Source organism: Chrysemys picta, chromosome 2 (genome assembly GCF_011386835.1).
Source record: "Chrysemys picta bellii isolate R12L10 chromosome 2, ASM1138683v2, whole genome shotgun sequence".
Lineage (NCBI taxonomy): Eukaryota > Metazoa > Chordata > Testudines > Emydidae > Chrysemys > Chrysemys picta.
The window spans coordinates 180,863,265-180,880,790 of NC_088792.1; the positions used below are offsets into that span (position 1 = coordinate 180,863,265).

The 17,526-nt window shown below is 40.5% G+C and overlaps 1 protein-coding gene across 32 annotated transcripts in view; it reads left to right on the forward strand.

Moving 5' to 3' along the window:
- Positions 1-17,526, forward strand: part of ATXN1 (ataxin 1) — a 271,002-nt gene that overhangs the window by 228,754 nt on the left and 24,722 nt on the right. For 2 of the 32 annotated variants that reach the window (XM_065585050.1, XM_065585052.1), the window contains one exon: positions 1,419-1,509. The exons of the other annotated variants lie outside the window; for them this stretch is intronic. The gene's annotated coding sequence lies outside the window, so the exon portion shown is untranslated. The remainder of the gene's footprint in view (positions 1-1,418; positions 1,510-17,526) is intronic. 32 annotated transcript variants of the gene reach the window in all.

Here is a 17,526-nt window from a genome sequence, read left to right on the forward strand (position 1 = left end):
ATTGTGGATGACTTTGTACAGTTCACTTGTGTCTCCAGCACTCATGGATTTATGTATCATCCTCCAATTTGAGAAAATAAAAGCGAAACAGCTCTACCCTGGTATGCTGACTGTATTTAAGCAGTATTGGCTAACAATAAGAACTCCTCAGCCAACTCTGTTGGCTTGAAGGGAGACCAGGAACAAAACATGTTTATGGACGCAGTCACAATGAACCCTACAGAAACAGCCTAGACTAATCCTGTTCTGTATGATCAGCACAGTATTTCATACCAGATGGATGTTATCCTTAATGTTTTTTAGGTTTTACTACTGTACTTGAATTTGAAATAAATTACTACATAGGCTCCGTTCTGACTCTGTTGGTGACAGTGCCACTTTAATTTATATTTAAGCAAGAACAAAAGTAAACATGTAAGACCAAGAGAGAGTCAAACACATTAAAATCAAGGGAACAAAAAAGAGAAACCCTAGAACAATAGTTCAGAACCAAACAAGCAGACTGCAGAGAAATGATTTCAGACAAGCCACAGTAGGAACAACAGTACAGCCCCCAAATTAGGAAAACCACAATTTCTGGTCAATCCAACTAAAATTTGAGTCTTAGTTATGCAGGGACAATTCCTTCCCCTCCTTCCCCTCCCCCCTTCCCCCTCCGCCCCGCGTCTGTTCATTTGTCTTTTAAGGGATGTCATCCGCATCTTTGTGATTTTGATCTGAGTGGGTTCTCATCTCTGTTGATATGTTCAACACCTTGCATGTAGAATGCTGCAGCTGCTGCTGGTGATCCCAGTGCTAATTTGTCTGCATCTTAACACTGGAAATATTTTCATAAATGAAACGGGCTGTGTGAGAAGGCAAACCTAGACTAATTGGAGCATTCTTTAGAGTCCTTTACTATACTTGAGATCTGAAAGGTGTAAGGTCATTGCAGTCCAGTTAGCATTTTAGGTGCATTGTGTATGACTCTTATTGAGTAGGAAGGTCCTTTCTATGTGTTCTAAGCAGGCAACAGGACCTGGGTGGTATATATGAGTTGCAGGTTGTGTAATCTACTAGGTTCTTGTTACTAAGTTCAGACTATTGAACAGATGCAGTCATTTAGAGCTATCTGTAAGATTCTTTGGTGTGTGGAAAGGATCCCAATTTTGTTGTGGCATTCTTAGGTAAATTAATGGTACAGATTTCCCTGCGCAATGCTGCTGGTAATGCTATATCACAGTGGGACCTTCTCAGTATTCTGATGGCAGGGCTCTCAACCTGTGAGTCATGAACGGGTTCAGGAATATCACATCTTCCTTTCTTTTCTTCATGGGGTAGGGAAGTGTCCGAAACACTTTTATTTTGTAACATGGGATTTCCATGATGAGATGCATTCCTTTCACTTACACTGATGTTCTGTGTTAATTCCTTTCCAGGGATTATACCTGGAATCTAAGAACCCAGGACAGGAGAAGATTTATAGCTACTTCTGCCTGACATGATTTCAGCATGGTTCTGCTGGCTAGGGTAAGTGGGGGCATAATCAAGTTTCATCTGTTAAAAACAAAGGATTTTTGAGAATCTACAGTGGTTTTTTAAATAATAGGTGAAACAAGATCATACTCCCACCAACCTAATATTGCTGTGATACTGTTAAGTAGAAGAAGATTTAAAACTAGTTAGAAACTAGAACTGGGTGGGGGACACAGTTTTTCTTCTCCTGAAAGAATTTTTGAAATGTTGAATGTTTTTCCCCTCCCAAATAGGGATAAAAAGTTGAATTTTTGAAAAATTTGTGAACTAAAAATTCAGGAAGAAAATCTGATCAGGTCAATCGAAATGTTTTGTTTTGGTAATTTCAAAACTTTTCATTTCAATTTTGTCCTTTTTTTAAAAAAGTCTTCTTTGCTGCTATAAATTAACTTAAATTTGTAACTGGAATGTTATTTTGAACAGAAAAATTGAACTTTTATTTTGCAATACTGAAATGGGACACTTTGGTAATTTCAAAAAATTTTCAGGCTTTTTTCAAAATGGGAAATTCGTCTTAACTGATTCTTTCCTGTAAGTAGTTTCAGCTTTGACTAATTGGCATTTTCTGATGGACAAACATTTTGTTGAAAAATTCCAAACCAGCTCTATTAGAAACTGGTTGCCCTAAGCCAGTATCAACCCCAGTGTGGATAGGACCTGAGAGATCAGGGCTTATTTCAGTTTTAGCTTCTCTGTTTTCTAAAGCAAAATTGTTTCTGTGTCTTTCCACCTCAGTAGCTTTCTCAACAATAATTGGTGGTTTGGTTGTTTTATTCGCTCTTTGTGTGTGTTTTAATGGTTGTTCCATATCTTTTCTAATATGCATCTGTGTTCGAAACAAATTAAATACCATCCATTGCAGTAGTTATCTCATGGCGCTAAGAAAACATAACATTTCATACATAAACACAAGAAGTGGAACAGAAAAAAAAAAAGAGAGAGAGAAGGAACAATATTACTTTCCAGAACCAGAGCTGAGAGTCCACAAATTAAAACCCCCACAAAAAATTAGAGAGCAAAATCAGAGAAGGGAGACAGAAGAGAGCACTCAAAAAATTAGTGTCTCCAGGAACAAAGTGGGTGAAGTAATATCTTTTATTATACCATCTTCTGTTGATGAGAGAGACAAGCTTTAAACCTACACAGAGCTCTTCTCCTGAAGAAGAGCTCTTTGTAGCTTGGAAGCTTGTCTCTTTCACCAACAGTAGTTGGTCCAATAAAATATATTACTTCACCCACCTTGTCTCTCTAATATCTTGGGACTGACATGGCTACAACCACACTGCATAGTGTCTCCAGACACAGTTGTCAGTCAGTCCAGGGCTCCAATGTTATTTTTATTCTGCAAGTTCCAATTGAGCACAAATAAAATTAATTCCAAAGAACTCCCTACCTGTATCACCGACATGCAAATATGTATGACACATTTCTGGTGATGATATCCACATGTTAACTTGTGGAACTATGGGGTACATTGCATTGCATTTTAGTTCCAAGGTCCAGAGCTGGTGCAAAGCACAGAGCTTCTATATATATATATATATTTATATATATAGAAAGAGAGAGAGAGAGAGAGAGGCTGGTCAGGCCTTCAACAGATTACCCCGGAACCACCATGTTTGGGGTGGACTCCATGGCCTTTTCTGCGGGGAGGCAACCTCACCAACAGGATGATATTGGGGGATTTTCGCAAAAGAATCCTCACAGAGATTTCTTCCCTGTGGGTTCTAGCATGTCAGTGGATCTGTGTTAGTACCTATGGTAGGGAAAACGGTGCTTAAAATTCAAATAGACAATGCACAAAGTTCCTGAATATTTTAATCCCAACGTGGGATAACATAACCTCCCTATTCTTAATTGGGTTAGTGCTCATGAAAGTTGTTTAATTGACAGCACTGAAAACTGAAATCCTCACTTTATCCAGATACAGACACAGCATGGTCAGTTATAGTACAAACTTCTCACCAGGCCTTGCTTCTGTCCTGGTCTGGAAGGAACAATTCAAAACCCTGTCTGAAGTGGCCAATGAAATGCATTGGCAAACTGTGTTTTAAGCATGTCTGTCACTATAAAGGGACTAATCCAGTCTCCCTGACCAGAGTGGGCAGGGACTACCTAGCCTATAGCAAGGGTTTGTACATAGAGGATACACAGTGATGTGATATGGCATATTGTTTTTGGGGTTTTCTGGGATGGCTGTATTACTTATGAATGCCATCATATATTTTGTTAATGACAAAGATGAAAAGAAGAGCTATTATAGAAATGCATCAGATAGTACCTGATAGTTCCTGCATAACAAAATATCATAACTTTAAAGGTTTGTTTTCTCACAATCTGTTAGGGTTACAAATAAATCCCTGGAAAGGGCAATTCCTGGGTTTTTACCACTATAAACCTCCCATTTCTAGCCCTGATGTCATGAGACACCAGACCTTAAACCTACCACTGACCTAGGACTAAACATTATCTATCCTGCACCTCAGACCAGCGTCATTTTGTGGGAGAAAGAACAACACATTTTTCTTTCAGGTTATGTTTTTATAAAAAGTTGCAAGTGTTTGAAGCTGCTTAGGGGTCTGGAATGTTACATTAATGATTATAGTGCAGGCGAGGTGGTCAGAAATGTACAATAAATGCCATTTATCACTTTGCACTGCAGCTTAGCCCATAAATATTGACATCATCAATATTTATTCTTTACACTGTATATGCAGTGCTTTATTATGTATAGTATATGTAGCTATAATAGACTGGTTATACAGTTTATGTGCTTCAGCGTGTGCTTGAGACATGAGTCTGCTTCTCCAACAGGAATATTAGTTTTCCTTTCAGGGATTAGGTAAATCCCAAGAATGATGACAACGGAGAGAAGTGGGGCTTTCAAAAATGGAGAGGGGAAAATGTACTTGACACTTGGGAGGACCACGCTTGGAGATGGAAGCACGGTTAGACATACAAATCTCATTTCAGAATGTTGAAATATTGCATTCTCATTCTTTCGCATTTAATCATTAAACCTTCCACTCCTTTATCAAGGAGAGGTGAAATGAGTCAGAAAAAGATCCAGAATTGTACAAATCATATCCCTATCTCTTATCTGAACCAAATCAGAGCTTCTACTAAAGTTCAATTTGATTGGAATACAAAATTAAAAAGAGACACAAGGTGGATCAAGGTAATATCTTTTATTGGACCAACTTCTGTTCAATAAAAGATATTACCTCACTCATCGTGTCTCTCTCATATCCTCGGAACAATATGGCTACAACAACACTACATAAAAAATTAGATACGTTTATATGCTTCTTCCCCTCTCTTACCCCCCTCCCCGACAGCTTTTTCTTTCTACCTCAATCCTTTTCCTGAAGACCCTCTTTAAAAATAGTACAGCTTGCCACTGTGCCACAAAGGTACCCCACAGTGTGTTCCCGCTTGGTGCTCTGTGTATTCTGAAGCATTTCACAGAAGAGGAAAGTGTCACAGAGAATGGAATCTCAGTGGTAAAAGGGGTTAATAAAAAAAATCAGAGTAACTAATATAAGAAAGTATTATCCTTACTCTAAAGAATGGATGGGTGGCTGAGCAAGAGGGACAAAGATCAGATTAGTAGTACAGGGAAAAATTGGGGCAGAGTATGGAGTCAGGATTGTCTGTTGGAAAGAGAAGTCACTTGGGGATGCAGGTTGGGAAGGAAGGTCAGGTGGGTAAGTAGGTGGAAGAGGGCTCAAGCTCAGGGCTGTATTTATTTGGAAATGGAGATCAAGAGAAGGGTAAGCAAAAACCACTGTTTAAAGAGCTTGTACACACTACCACTTATGTCGGAATAACTTGTGTCACTCGGGTGTGAATAAGCCACCCCCTGAGAGACATAAGTTACACCGACCTATACGCCGATGTGGATAGCGCTATGTTGGCAGGAGAGCTTCTCGCAGAGGTGGTTTTGTTATGCTGACGGAAGAGCTCTCTCCCGTCGCATAGGATAGAGCGTCTTCACCAGACGTGCCACACCTGCGCAGCTGCAGTGTGGATTAGTCCCAAGTGTTTGAATAATTGAAATGAACTTTAACTGAGGAGTCAGTCTGCCTGGGAGGGAAATTTCTGAGAACTGTAGAATTTTCAGAGACTTGCCTGGTATTAAACGTGCTTAAGCATGCATATTCTTAAAAACTAAGGGGAGTGAAACATGTGGCTTTCAAGCAATACATTCTTCAGTCCTTTTTAAAGTCCTTTTTTTTAGTCCTTTAATCCTTTTTTAAACAAAATCAGATCGCATTAGTAGTAGTAGTGTTCCTTAGGAGTTGTTGTATGCAGTCAGTAGCAGCTAAAATATTCCAATATTAGCCCTGTTTCATTATCGCTTTCATCAGTGAGCATGGATATGTAAAGCTCATGCAGTTTTTCTGTTAAAGAATATTCGTGAACCAGCTTTTCTGTCTGACAGCTGCAGGGGAGAAATAATGTCCTTTGCAGACTTACATGCAAGGACTATGTAAAGAAAGTGCAAGGACTATGCGATAAAAGGGATTCTTGTTTGATACTTGAGCACTGCAGACCTGTGGAAGTCTCTCGCATGTTAATAGACACAAGGATCAGACAGAGAGTTTTATTACCAAATCCTTTAAACACTTTTTGTGTGGTTACCTTCCTTTCCCCTGCTCTTTTGTTATTTATAGCCTTTATTTTAACTGTTCCACATGTGTAGCATGTCAGAGAGAGACTCCCAGCAAAACGAATTAACGAATATTCTGGCCCTGCCATAATTGACAATTAATTAGTCCACTTTTCTGGTCCTGCACTGCCAGAGTGGGAAGCACTACTCCCTGCTGCTTGCTGGCTGCACTGACTTGAGGGGTTGCTCCCCATTCCCTCATCTCCTCAGCCAGCAGCTGCTCACACAGTAGCACCTAGGCCCTCGGTACTGGCAGTAGCTGTGACAAAGGTATGTGTGCAAAAGCCCCATGCAAAACTAAATTCATATCAAAGAGCGGCAAACGTTCAGTTACCTACCTTTATCCCCTACCCAACCCCCTCAGGTTGATGCCGCTGATGTCAGTGCTCTCCTTACATACGTGGCACTGGCTATCCGCCAGGGTTAGTGTAATTTTCTTTTTTGAATGAATGAATGAATGAATACCTGATTAAGTTAATGAAGCTGAGCCAATGGTGGGAGGGAGCGACTTGGCTGCTGAGTGCTCTAGGAGATCTGGCAGCGCATTAGACTTGCATAACGCTTTACAGCTCCATGCTGCGCTCCATATGAGCCACAGGAGAGGGCTGCAATAATTACTCGGCTTTTCGATTGAAAACAGCTGCAGGTAGCTAGGCGTCCCTTTGTCCATTTCACTGGTGTTTGTAAGCAACTTGTCTTAGTGCCTTGGATTCAAGTGGAAGATGGGTAAGATACTCTCCCAGAGGTGGACACAATGGTGAGAAAACAAGCTTACCACTTAATCAGTTTTACAAAGGGCCCAGTCAGTTTTCCAGGCTGTGATTTGCTGGTTCGTTTGCTCAGTGCAACATATCTATTTTTTAATTTAAAAAAGCCCACTTTCCTTTTTTTTTTTTTTTTAATTTATTTATCTTTACTGGATTTCTATGATTTTTCTATCTTCACTGGTCTGGGTAGAACAAAAGTTTTTCATTTTTAAGAGAAACTGCTTCCAATTCCCCCAGAATGTTTTGATTGGATTTAATATACATTCACTCTGGTAGTCCTGGCTGGTATGTATTTTTAGTGGTGTAGTTAAAAGCAGATTCCTGGCACTGCATGTTAACACAACATGTTCATTTGTAAATGTCCCTCGTTTGAGAGGGACTCTGATGATTTGTAATCTTGGTTGGAATGTTTTATTTAATTGCAAGTGCAGTCTGTGACTATGTAGGGTGCTGCATAATCATAAACCCAGATTATTGCATTTTGTTTTAATTGATTCTCTTATCTTCTTTAAGTTTAGATAGAACAGTAGGGGGACAGTTTCACCCTAGTTGTGTTGGCAACAGTACATTAATGATGAATTTGGCCCGTCTTATCTGCCTGTAATACTGGCCATGAAAGGGGGAAGCTCCCTGCAAATTATGAGACAGGAATAGCTGCTGATGGTTTTGTCTGAGAGGGCGGGTAGCAGAGCCAGCCTAAGCTTTTTAGGGAGGGCCTGCTAAACAGTTTTTTAGTCAAACGCTCACACACCTCAGAACATAACTGACTCCTGTGATCACACCACTATGCAGAAGGCCAGGATTTGGGGAAGGTTAGTAGATGTTTCTTTAGGGCACACCCAACCTTAACTGACTCATTCAATAAAAAGAGTGGGCGGGGGAAACTTCAGTTCACCACCAGCCTCCTACGAGACAAGTGAAGCCCAGCTGCATGTACTGGGGTCTGTGCAGAGTTGCCTGCATTTAAAATTTTTGCCAGTAAAAACTGTCAGAGGCCCTGATTCAGCAGAGCATGTTAGCGCACACTTAAATTGAAGCACATAAGTAGAGATTACATCAGTGTGCTTCAGTCTAAGCATGCACTCACTTAAGTGCTTTGCTGAATCAGGGCCTAAATAATCAGGGACATTCGACCCCATCACTGGGGAGTTTTGTGTGCATTCTGGTAAATTGTTAGCACTCATTTAGCCCTGTCCAAAATAAACTAAATAAGGCCTAATTAACGGATTCTTAACTAACACCAAGGTAAGTGAGATTGCTCGATGACAGCCCATTATTCATTAATGAACATTGAAGGGGGGTTTCAAGGACATAGAGGGCAGATAGGAGCTCATCTCCTATTGAAAGTCATTGGCATCTAATGTCTCATTTTGCCTTTGAAAACCTCCCCCTCAGACAATACCTCCAGGCTGCCCACATCCCAGCTTATTCAGAAAGTCACATTCTACTTTTGAACAACATCTGCTGTTATGTATAAACTGGCAGCCCCAAATTGGTTGCTTTATGCAATGAGCTAATGGCCTGATGTTCAGAGGTGCCAAATGCCCACAATTCCTATTGATACCGATGGGAGTTGTGGGTGCTCATCTCCTCTGAGAATCAGGCCAGACATTTTTAAAGCTTGTTGTGCCATATGTACATGGGTTTAAAAAAAGGAGATACATTAATGAGCATGTTCTTACATTGCACATGGAATGAGACTCACATGACATATGTAAAAGAAATGTGTATATCCACATGCATGTAAAGATGGCAGTTTCTGCATCTTGTTAAGATGGATGGAGCATGGGTGTTGCTACAGTTTTATCACCCCTGTGAAATTTTCAATGAAAAATCATGTAGGCAGCTCCCATTGTAGCTGGGTATGTTTTATTTAAATGAAAAGCATCAACAAAGTCATTTCTGCTATTATACATGTTTATAAATGAACTCTATCCACTTATTTAAGCTGCTAAAATGCCCCGGGAGGGTTGGTTTAGAAGCATAGTAGCAGGGGATTTGTCATGGCAGATCAGACCATTGGTCCATCAAGTCTGGATCCTGCCTTTGGCAATGGCCAGTACCAGATGCTTTAAAGGAATGTTTAAAAAAAATAAACCCACACACGCTGCAGCTGTCCAATCGTGCAATACTAGAGATAGGCTAAATAATTCCTTACTGACCTATATGACAATCAGTTTACACTCTGAAGCCTGAGATTTGATTATGCGTGGGAATAGAAGGAAGGCAGCCCTTAAACCGTCTGAAGGTAAGATCCCACTGAGGGCACATTTATACACGGGGTGCTTTCTGCTGAAAAGTGTGCTGGAATGAACTGTAGAACGAACTCAGACATTGACAGTGCCTCGAGCCCCAGTGCATTGCAGTCACTAACCTCCAGGACAGAAGGGATTCCCCATGGCCCTTTATGGCAGCTTTTGGTTGTTTCATGTAATGAGTCAAATTCACTAAACGCGTAAATGGGTGCAAGTCCATTGTTGTCAGTTGTAAATTTTGTGGGTGCAATGCTGCTGAACAACAAACCCATCTGTTAGGGGCTGCTTATTATAATCCTTCACAAGTGGTTATCTTACACTATCATTTAGCATAACCACACATGTTGTTTGTGCAAAGCTGTTTTTGGTTGTACTATTGATGTGTCTCATCACAGGACTCCCAGCTCTGAAGTCCAGCCTCTGCCTACGCCCCTGGACATTCATCATCTAAGCGTAAGGGGCTGTAGGAAGACAGTAGTTCTCCTTTTTGTATTTTATGGAGGAACAAGGTTTAGACCTCTATGAGCCTGATTCTCTGCTGCGTTGCATCCTGTGTAGCCATTTCCAGCTGGGCAAAGTGAGTGTGAAAGGCTACCATTCTGTCCTGGAAGGGCTTACGTACATTTTGCATAGTGGAGAATCAGGCCCATTTGGGGCCAGTCTTGCTCACACTCAGGTTAATTGGGATTTCATGATTAAATTCAGTGGAAACAAGAGCAAGGTTTTTTGGGTCTCTGTAAAGTCTGAAAAACCAAAACCACAAGAACTGTGCTTTAAATATGATAAAATGATGAAAAAATTCACAGCGGATTTAGTTCAAAGAGCATTTAGCTCTGGCCTACTCAATTTAAAGTAGGGCTGTCAAGCGATTAAAAAAATTAATCGTGATTAATCACGCTGTTAAACAATAATAGAATACCATTTATTTAAATATTTTGGATTTTAACATTGTCAAATATATTGATTTCAATTACAACACAGAATACAAAGTGTACAGTGCTCACTTTATATTTTTTATTACAAATATTTGCACTGTAAAAAACAAAAGAAATAGTATTTTTCAATTCACCTAATACAAATACTGTAGTACAATCTCTATCATGAAAGTTGAACTTACAAATGTAGTATTATATACAAAAAAAAACTGCATTCAAAAATAAAACAATGTAAAACTTTAGAGCCTACAAGTCCAATCAGTCCTACTTCTTGTTCAACCAATCGCTCAGACAAACAAGTTTGTTTACATTTGCAGAAGATAATTCTGCCTGCTTCTTGTTTACAATGTCACCTGAAAGTGAGAACGGGTGTTTGCGTGGCACTGTTGTAGCCGGCATCACAAGATATTTACATGTCAGATGCGCTAAAGATTCATGTGTCCCTTGGTGTTTCAACCACCATTCCAGAGGACATGCGTCCATGCTGAAGGCGGATTCTGCTCGATAACGATCCAAAGCAGCGCAGCCCAACACGTGTTCATTTTCATTATCTGAGTCAGATGCCACCAACAGAAGGTTGATTTTCTTTTTTGGTGGTTTGGGTTCTGTAGTTTCCGCATCAGCGTGTTGCTCTTTTAAGACTTCTGGAAGCATGCTCCATGCCTCATCCCTCTCAGATTTTGAAAGGCACTTCAGATTCTTAAACCTAAGGTTGAGTGCTGTAGCTATCTTTAGAAATTTCACATTGGTTTCTTCTTTGTATTTTGTCAAATTTGCAGTGAAAGTGTTCTTAAAACGAACATGTGCTGGGTCATCACCCAAGACTGCTATAACTGCTATTTATCCGAGAATGCAGGTAAAACAGAGCAGGAGATATACAATTCTCCCCCAAGGAGTTCAGTCACAAATTTAATTAATGCATTATATTTTTAACGCGCGTCATCAGCATGGAACGATGGACGAATCATGAAGAGGCATATGAATCTTTAGCGCATCTGGCATGTAAATGTCTTGCAACACCAACTACAACAGTGCCATGCCTGTTCTCACTTTCTGGTGACTTAATTAAGAAGTGGGCAGCATTATCTCCTGTAAATGTAAACAAACTTGTTTGTCTGAGTGATTGGCTGAACAAGAAATAGGACTGAGTGGACTTGTAGGCTCTAAAGCTTTACATTGTTTTGTTTTTGAATGCAGTTATGTAACAAAAAAAAACCTACATTTGTAAGTTGAACTTTCATGATAGAGATACTATTTTTGTTTATCATTTTTTCCAGTGCAAATATTTGTAATCAAAAATATAAAGTGAGCACTGTACACTTTGTATTTGTGTTGTAATTGAAATCACTATATTTGAAAATGCAGAAAAACATCCAAAAATATGTAATAAATTTCAAATGGTTTCTATTATTGCTTAACAGCACAATTAATCAATCGCAATTAAAAATTTTTTAATCACGTGAGTTAACTGCGATTAATTGACAGCCCTAATTTAAAGCTATAGATGCTTATCCTAGGAGAATTAGTGGATGTACAGTATCTATTTCTCTATTTGCTATACAGATGGAAAGCCATATGTGTAGTTATCCAGTTCTTTGGGTTACAGTAGTTCCTAGAGGTTGTGGTAGTCAGTTTACATACTCCTAGTTAGACACAGTCTCTACCACAAAAAGCTTACAGTAAGGCCTTTACTAACTGACAAATAGTGCTGCTTCATTCTTCACAGGATTGGAGAGCCCTGGAGTCCATACCCCCTTGCTCGGAGGGGGCCTCCTCTCTTATCAGTGTTGCCAACTCTCACAATTTTATCACAAGTCCTGCAATATTTGGTGTTGTTTTTTTAATGCCTCAGCTCCTGGAGTCAGATGATTACGTGGGAATCTCAGCTTTCATTTAAAAGAAAAAGTAAGTTTCTAGCCCTTATGGTTCTCAAAGCAGGAGCATGAGAACCCTAACTACTTCAACCCCCCAAGCAGCAGAAGCTAAGTCGTTGTAACTTACCTCCCTCAGGGGGAGATTTATTCACCCCAGTGAGCAACATAAGTTATTCTGACATAAGCTGTAGTGTAGACATAGCTGGAGAGAACACATTCCCTTCACAACTTGCTTACTCAGCCTGGGGGGAGAGAACAAGCTTTCCTCCAAAGTAACTCAGTGCAAAACATTCCAGAAAGCGACAAAGAGTCCTGTGGCACCTTATAGACTAACAGACATATTGGAGCATAAGCTTTTGTGGGTGAATACCCACTTTGTCAGACGCACGTAGTGGAAATTTCCAGAGGCATAAATATGCAGGCAAGAATCAGTCTAGAGATAATGAGGTTAGTTCAATCAGGGTGGATGAGGCCCTCTTCTAGCAGTTGAGGTGTGAACACCAAGGGAGGAGAAACTGTTTTTGTAGTTGGCTAGCCATTCACAGTCTTTGTTTAATCCTGAGGTGATGGTGTCAAATTTGCAAATGAACTGAAGTTCAGCAGTTTCTCTTTGAAGTCTGGTCCTGAAGTTTTTTTGGTTCAGGATGGCTACTTTTAAATCTGCTATTGTGTGTCCAGGGAGGTTGAAGTGTTCTCCTACAGGTTTTTGTATATTGCCATTCCTAAAATTGACTTGTGTCCATTTATCCTTTTATGTAGGGATTGTCCATTTTGGCTGATGTACATAAAACCAGAAAGGAAGTTTTAACATTTGTTAAGGGCTTTGACATGAGAAATGTGAGAGTAAGGACTCAGAGAATGTACGGCTAAGAATCCATGCTAATAATGTTTGAAAATGGCCGTATAAAATTACTGTGCAATAGACATGTGGCTGCATGTCTAAATCTATGCACAGATAGTTGTGTTCTTCTGTTGCTGCCTTCAAAACTCATTGAATGATTATTCATACTCGGGGGTGGGGAAGGAACATCTTTTCCTTGCGCACATAGATACAGGGTTATGTTGTAATCAGGGCCGGCTCCAGGCACCAGCTTGGCAAGCAAGTGCTTGAGGCAGCCACTTCGGAGAGGGGCGGCACGTCCAGCTATTCAGCTGACGGTCCCTCACTCCCGCTCGGAGCGAAGGACCTTCCACTGAATTGCCGACGCAGATCGTGATCACGTCTTTTTTTTTTTTTTTTTGGCTGCTTGGGGCGGCCAAAACCCTGGAGCCAGCCCTGGTGGTAATGCCCAAGTAAAATGACTTGGGAAGTCTGCAAACTTTTGAAAATTAAATCCACCTCTAAATTAATCATAATGCAGCAGGTTAATAATAGCACAGTGAGTAACTGCCACTCTTGTGCAGCTCACCAACATCCATCATATAAGATAATTAAGTCTACATAACTAAAGTAATTGTAGTAGAACATTGCCACAGGATAAATGTGCCCTGCTTAGAAAATAAAGATCTCACCTTCATCTCAACAAATTCAGCACTTGGGTAACAGGAGCAGACAGTTATCCTGTGACAGTGTTCTCTTGTATTGACATGGTTTTTTAAATTATCTCTTTCTGTGACACACGTGTATAAATGTCATAAAATAAGTGAATGACTCAGTTGGAAGACCTGCAGTCCAGTGTTGTGAGTATACTGCCACTCACTCCCTTTGGAGATTGCTTTCCCTAAACCATCAGCTAATCACAACTCTGACCCCATACATGCGCACGTACACACACACATGTATAATAAAATATTGAAGCATCATTGATCTATTGGATAGCTCACAGCCAACGCTCTTCTGCTTCAAGTTGGCTTCTATTAGTTGCTTTTTATATTGAGCACAGGAGATCTGATCTGATGGGGGTGGGAGGGATGTTGCTCACTCAGCAAAAATGGTATCAATTTGCTATGGTGGATTGTCAAAAATGTACTAAGTGCCAACACCGCAGTGGACAATTTCACACACAGACAGTGTTGATCAAGAATCTTTTAGTTCTGGGAAGAGATTTTCAAATTTTATCAGTGTTTTTTATGTTTCTTGTTAATGGATCGCTGCAGCTGGCCCTCCTGGGAAATCTGCCAGAGAACTGTGAAATTGGTAGGGTTGGACCATAAACTTGCATCGCTGTTGTTGATCGGCACTAAGCTACACATGGCAAGGCTAATGAAATCTGTGCCAGTTACAACTATGAATATGTAGCTGGCAGATGTTAGTGCGTAGAGTTTGGGGAAAGCTGGCGTATAGATCTGAGAATCAGAACGTAGCTGCAGAGTTGTCCACAACTTGGCCATCTTCTGATCTACAGAAGCCCAAACCTGCAGGATGCTGAGCTTCTGACGTGGGCGGCTGACTTACCTCTTCTCCTGTTGACTTCAATGGGAGTTGAGTGTGCTCGTTACTTTACATGCTCAAGCCTTGCTTGTCTAATAGGTGTTATGGACAACATTGATGGGGTGTGCAGTTAATTCTACAGGGCTGTATACGGCATACCATGACAAAGTTGTGCCACACTTTGATTCAAGGGTCTGTCTTTTCAATGTACTGTTTGATTATTAAGTGGGATCAAATTGAATTGCTCTGCACTTGGCTGACAGAACATGGTGACTGGCAGCAGGCAGTGCATTGTGTATTGACTTGATGGGTGAATGTGAAACTGCCAGTCATGGCTTGTGTGGAAAATGCAATACTAAAAACTGGTAATAACGTGTATTACCAGGATGGGGGTCTCCAGGGCCTTTTCTCTCTAGTACGCTGGTTTGAATACAGCTTAGGTTGATGACTGAAAGTTGTTCTCTTCTGATGACTGTTCTGTGGCCAATGTGAAAATGAGCTTGTGGCCTCAGTCCTGTTTCTAGTGCATAAGATTGGTACTACCTGATACCCTTGTTAGTAGTCTCAGCAGAAAGACCAGGACCTGGGGCCACATTTGTAAAGGCAATTAGATACCTAAAGATGCAGGTAGGAGCACAGTGGGATTTTCAAAAGTGCCAAAGGGCCTAATTCCTAGTGGGAGTTGCAAATCCCACTAGGCATATATCTACAGCCGTAATCACCTAAATGCCTTTAAAAGTCTGGCTCACCGAGTCTGAACTCCCCTCTGGCCCACAGAGTGGTTTCTTGTGTCAGGGATAAGGAATATTGTCAAGGCATTAAGGGAAGCTTGTATTGCTGTTATGGCCCTTGATGTACCTACTATATGGATAAAGAAAGGATTTCAATTTCCAGAGATATCAGTCAAGCTCTTTTCATGAGCTTTACATTCATTAGAAAAATAACTATGAAAATACCATTCTGGTAGGTAGATGTGTTGAGGCCTTTGTGGAAACAGATTACAATTTAGCATGAAAGTGCATATTCTGAGCCCTACTGAACAATCCATTTGGGACCCGCACAGACCTAGATGGGGACTCCTCCAACTTGAGCCTTTCCAGGAATGTGAGTGTGGGCAGGCCGCCAGTGGACACTGGCTACCCAGACACTTCAGCAATGTTCCATGTGCGCTAGCTGCCATGGATATCAAAGTCCAGCTGTTCTCGCCAATCTCCTCTGTCCCCTTTATCTCCTCAGCCTTCAACATACACACAGACACATTCGTATGTACCTCACACACACGCATGGTGGGAGTGATGATCATCCAGTGTTTACTGCTGTTTTATACATCCTGCAAATTGTGATTGAAAACTCTCAAGTTCAATGAGAAAAGGAAATCTAGGAGTCGGGAATGACTTACAATCCAGCAAAGTAAACGTGTAAATAATAAATGTTAAACAAAGCCACACCTAGGGATGCAAGCAGGATGGAAATGTGACTCTAGGATAGCAAGTGAAAATGAATTAACTTCATCCTCTACCTCATTCCTTTGGGCGGTCCTTTTGCCCTCTTCACTTTGCCCAAACAGTCCCCGTTCTATCCTCGTGGTTGTAATTGAAATTATATTTAAAATATTAGGCCAAAGCTTACAACTCCATTGGAAGCACCTAAGTAAAAAAGGGCTGATTTTTGCTTCAGTGGATGCCTGGCATTTCTGAGGATCCTGTCGCTTGTCTATACGATCAGAGATAGAAGAGTAGCTTTTAAGTAGCCAGGTTTGAGAATTTTGGCCAATATTTACATTTCACTTGAAATCTCCTTTCTATTATTATTTTGTTGTTTCCCTCTGTTAGCTTGTTTGTTCTCCATTCTCCAGAACCTGGACATTATGGGAAGCCCTTTTGTTGCCACTGCTTAAGAGCAGAATTGTATGAAATATTTGCAAAAAAGCAAAACAAAACCACGCTACCATGTGAAATTCACCAGGTTTCAGATCTTATTACAAAGTCAATACCAGGTTGATCACAAAAAGGTTTGCTAAGACTCCGGGACCTTTTAAATGACTTTGGGCTCATTTATGATTTTTCCCTCATAATCAGAAATCCATAATTTTGAATAAATTCATTGCAAAAGCTCTTGATAATTGGCTGTTTTGATTGAATTTCATTTTGCGCATCAGGGGTTTACTCAAACCCAAAACTCAGGTGTACAAACCTACGTAGGGGGAAGCATAACAAAAACTTTCCACAGAGTCCTGCAAAGTGAAACTACACTGAGGTATTTGTAACACTGCCTACAACAAATTCAAGGTGGCAAATCTGAAACTTCCTCAAAGTTCTGGAACTCTAGATCTGGGGTTTGGTTCAGCCTATTATACCCAGAGGGCCCAACCACTTCTCTTCCATATACAAGCTTCCCCAAACTGAAGTAGATTTAGACCTGAAGTTTTGATTTAGTCTGTTGCACACAAAAGTGCCAGTTGTCAGTTTCAGATTTGAATCCAAACTTTACCTTTAATTCAGTGTATTTGGAGCTCGGGGGTTGGTTCAGGCCCATCTTGAGAACAGATCAAAGGACAGGCTAATCCTGTCAACTACCCGGGTTCTGTCTGAGGTGGCTGTAAAAATTGAAGCAATACAAATGGATGTGTAAAACAGGTTCCACCCAGCGCCTCGATGCAGCTTCCTGAGTCAGGGAGAGCTTTTGCTTTACGTGCCAAAGTTTGATGCCCAGGATAGAACACTACAGTGAGCTAAAGTTAACTAACAGTGACTGCGCAAATGTAGCATGGCAATTTTATTTTTAGTTAAACTTAAAAATAAAAATCGATAAGTCAAATGTAATAGAATAATTTTAGCTGTTGCCAAAACAGACGAAGCAACTGTTATGAATAACGATAACAACAGTACAAATAAAGGGGCTGTTGATTCTTGCCTGTCCTTATCTAGCTAAAATTCCTACTGAGTCACAGTAGTAACAGATTTCCCTGGCTCACTGGCAAGTCCTTATAGCTGGGCATATCAACTGGTATTGTGCGTGGAACCGTTTCTGAAAAGGCACTCTCAAGAAATTATTTTTTTAAGCTTTGCATATGCTTTAATATAGTCACTTAAAAGCCATTTTTTTCTTCTTTAAATTTTGTCCCTTTCTGCCTAACA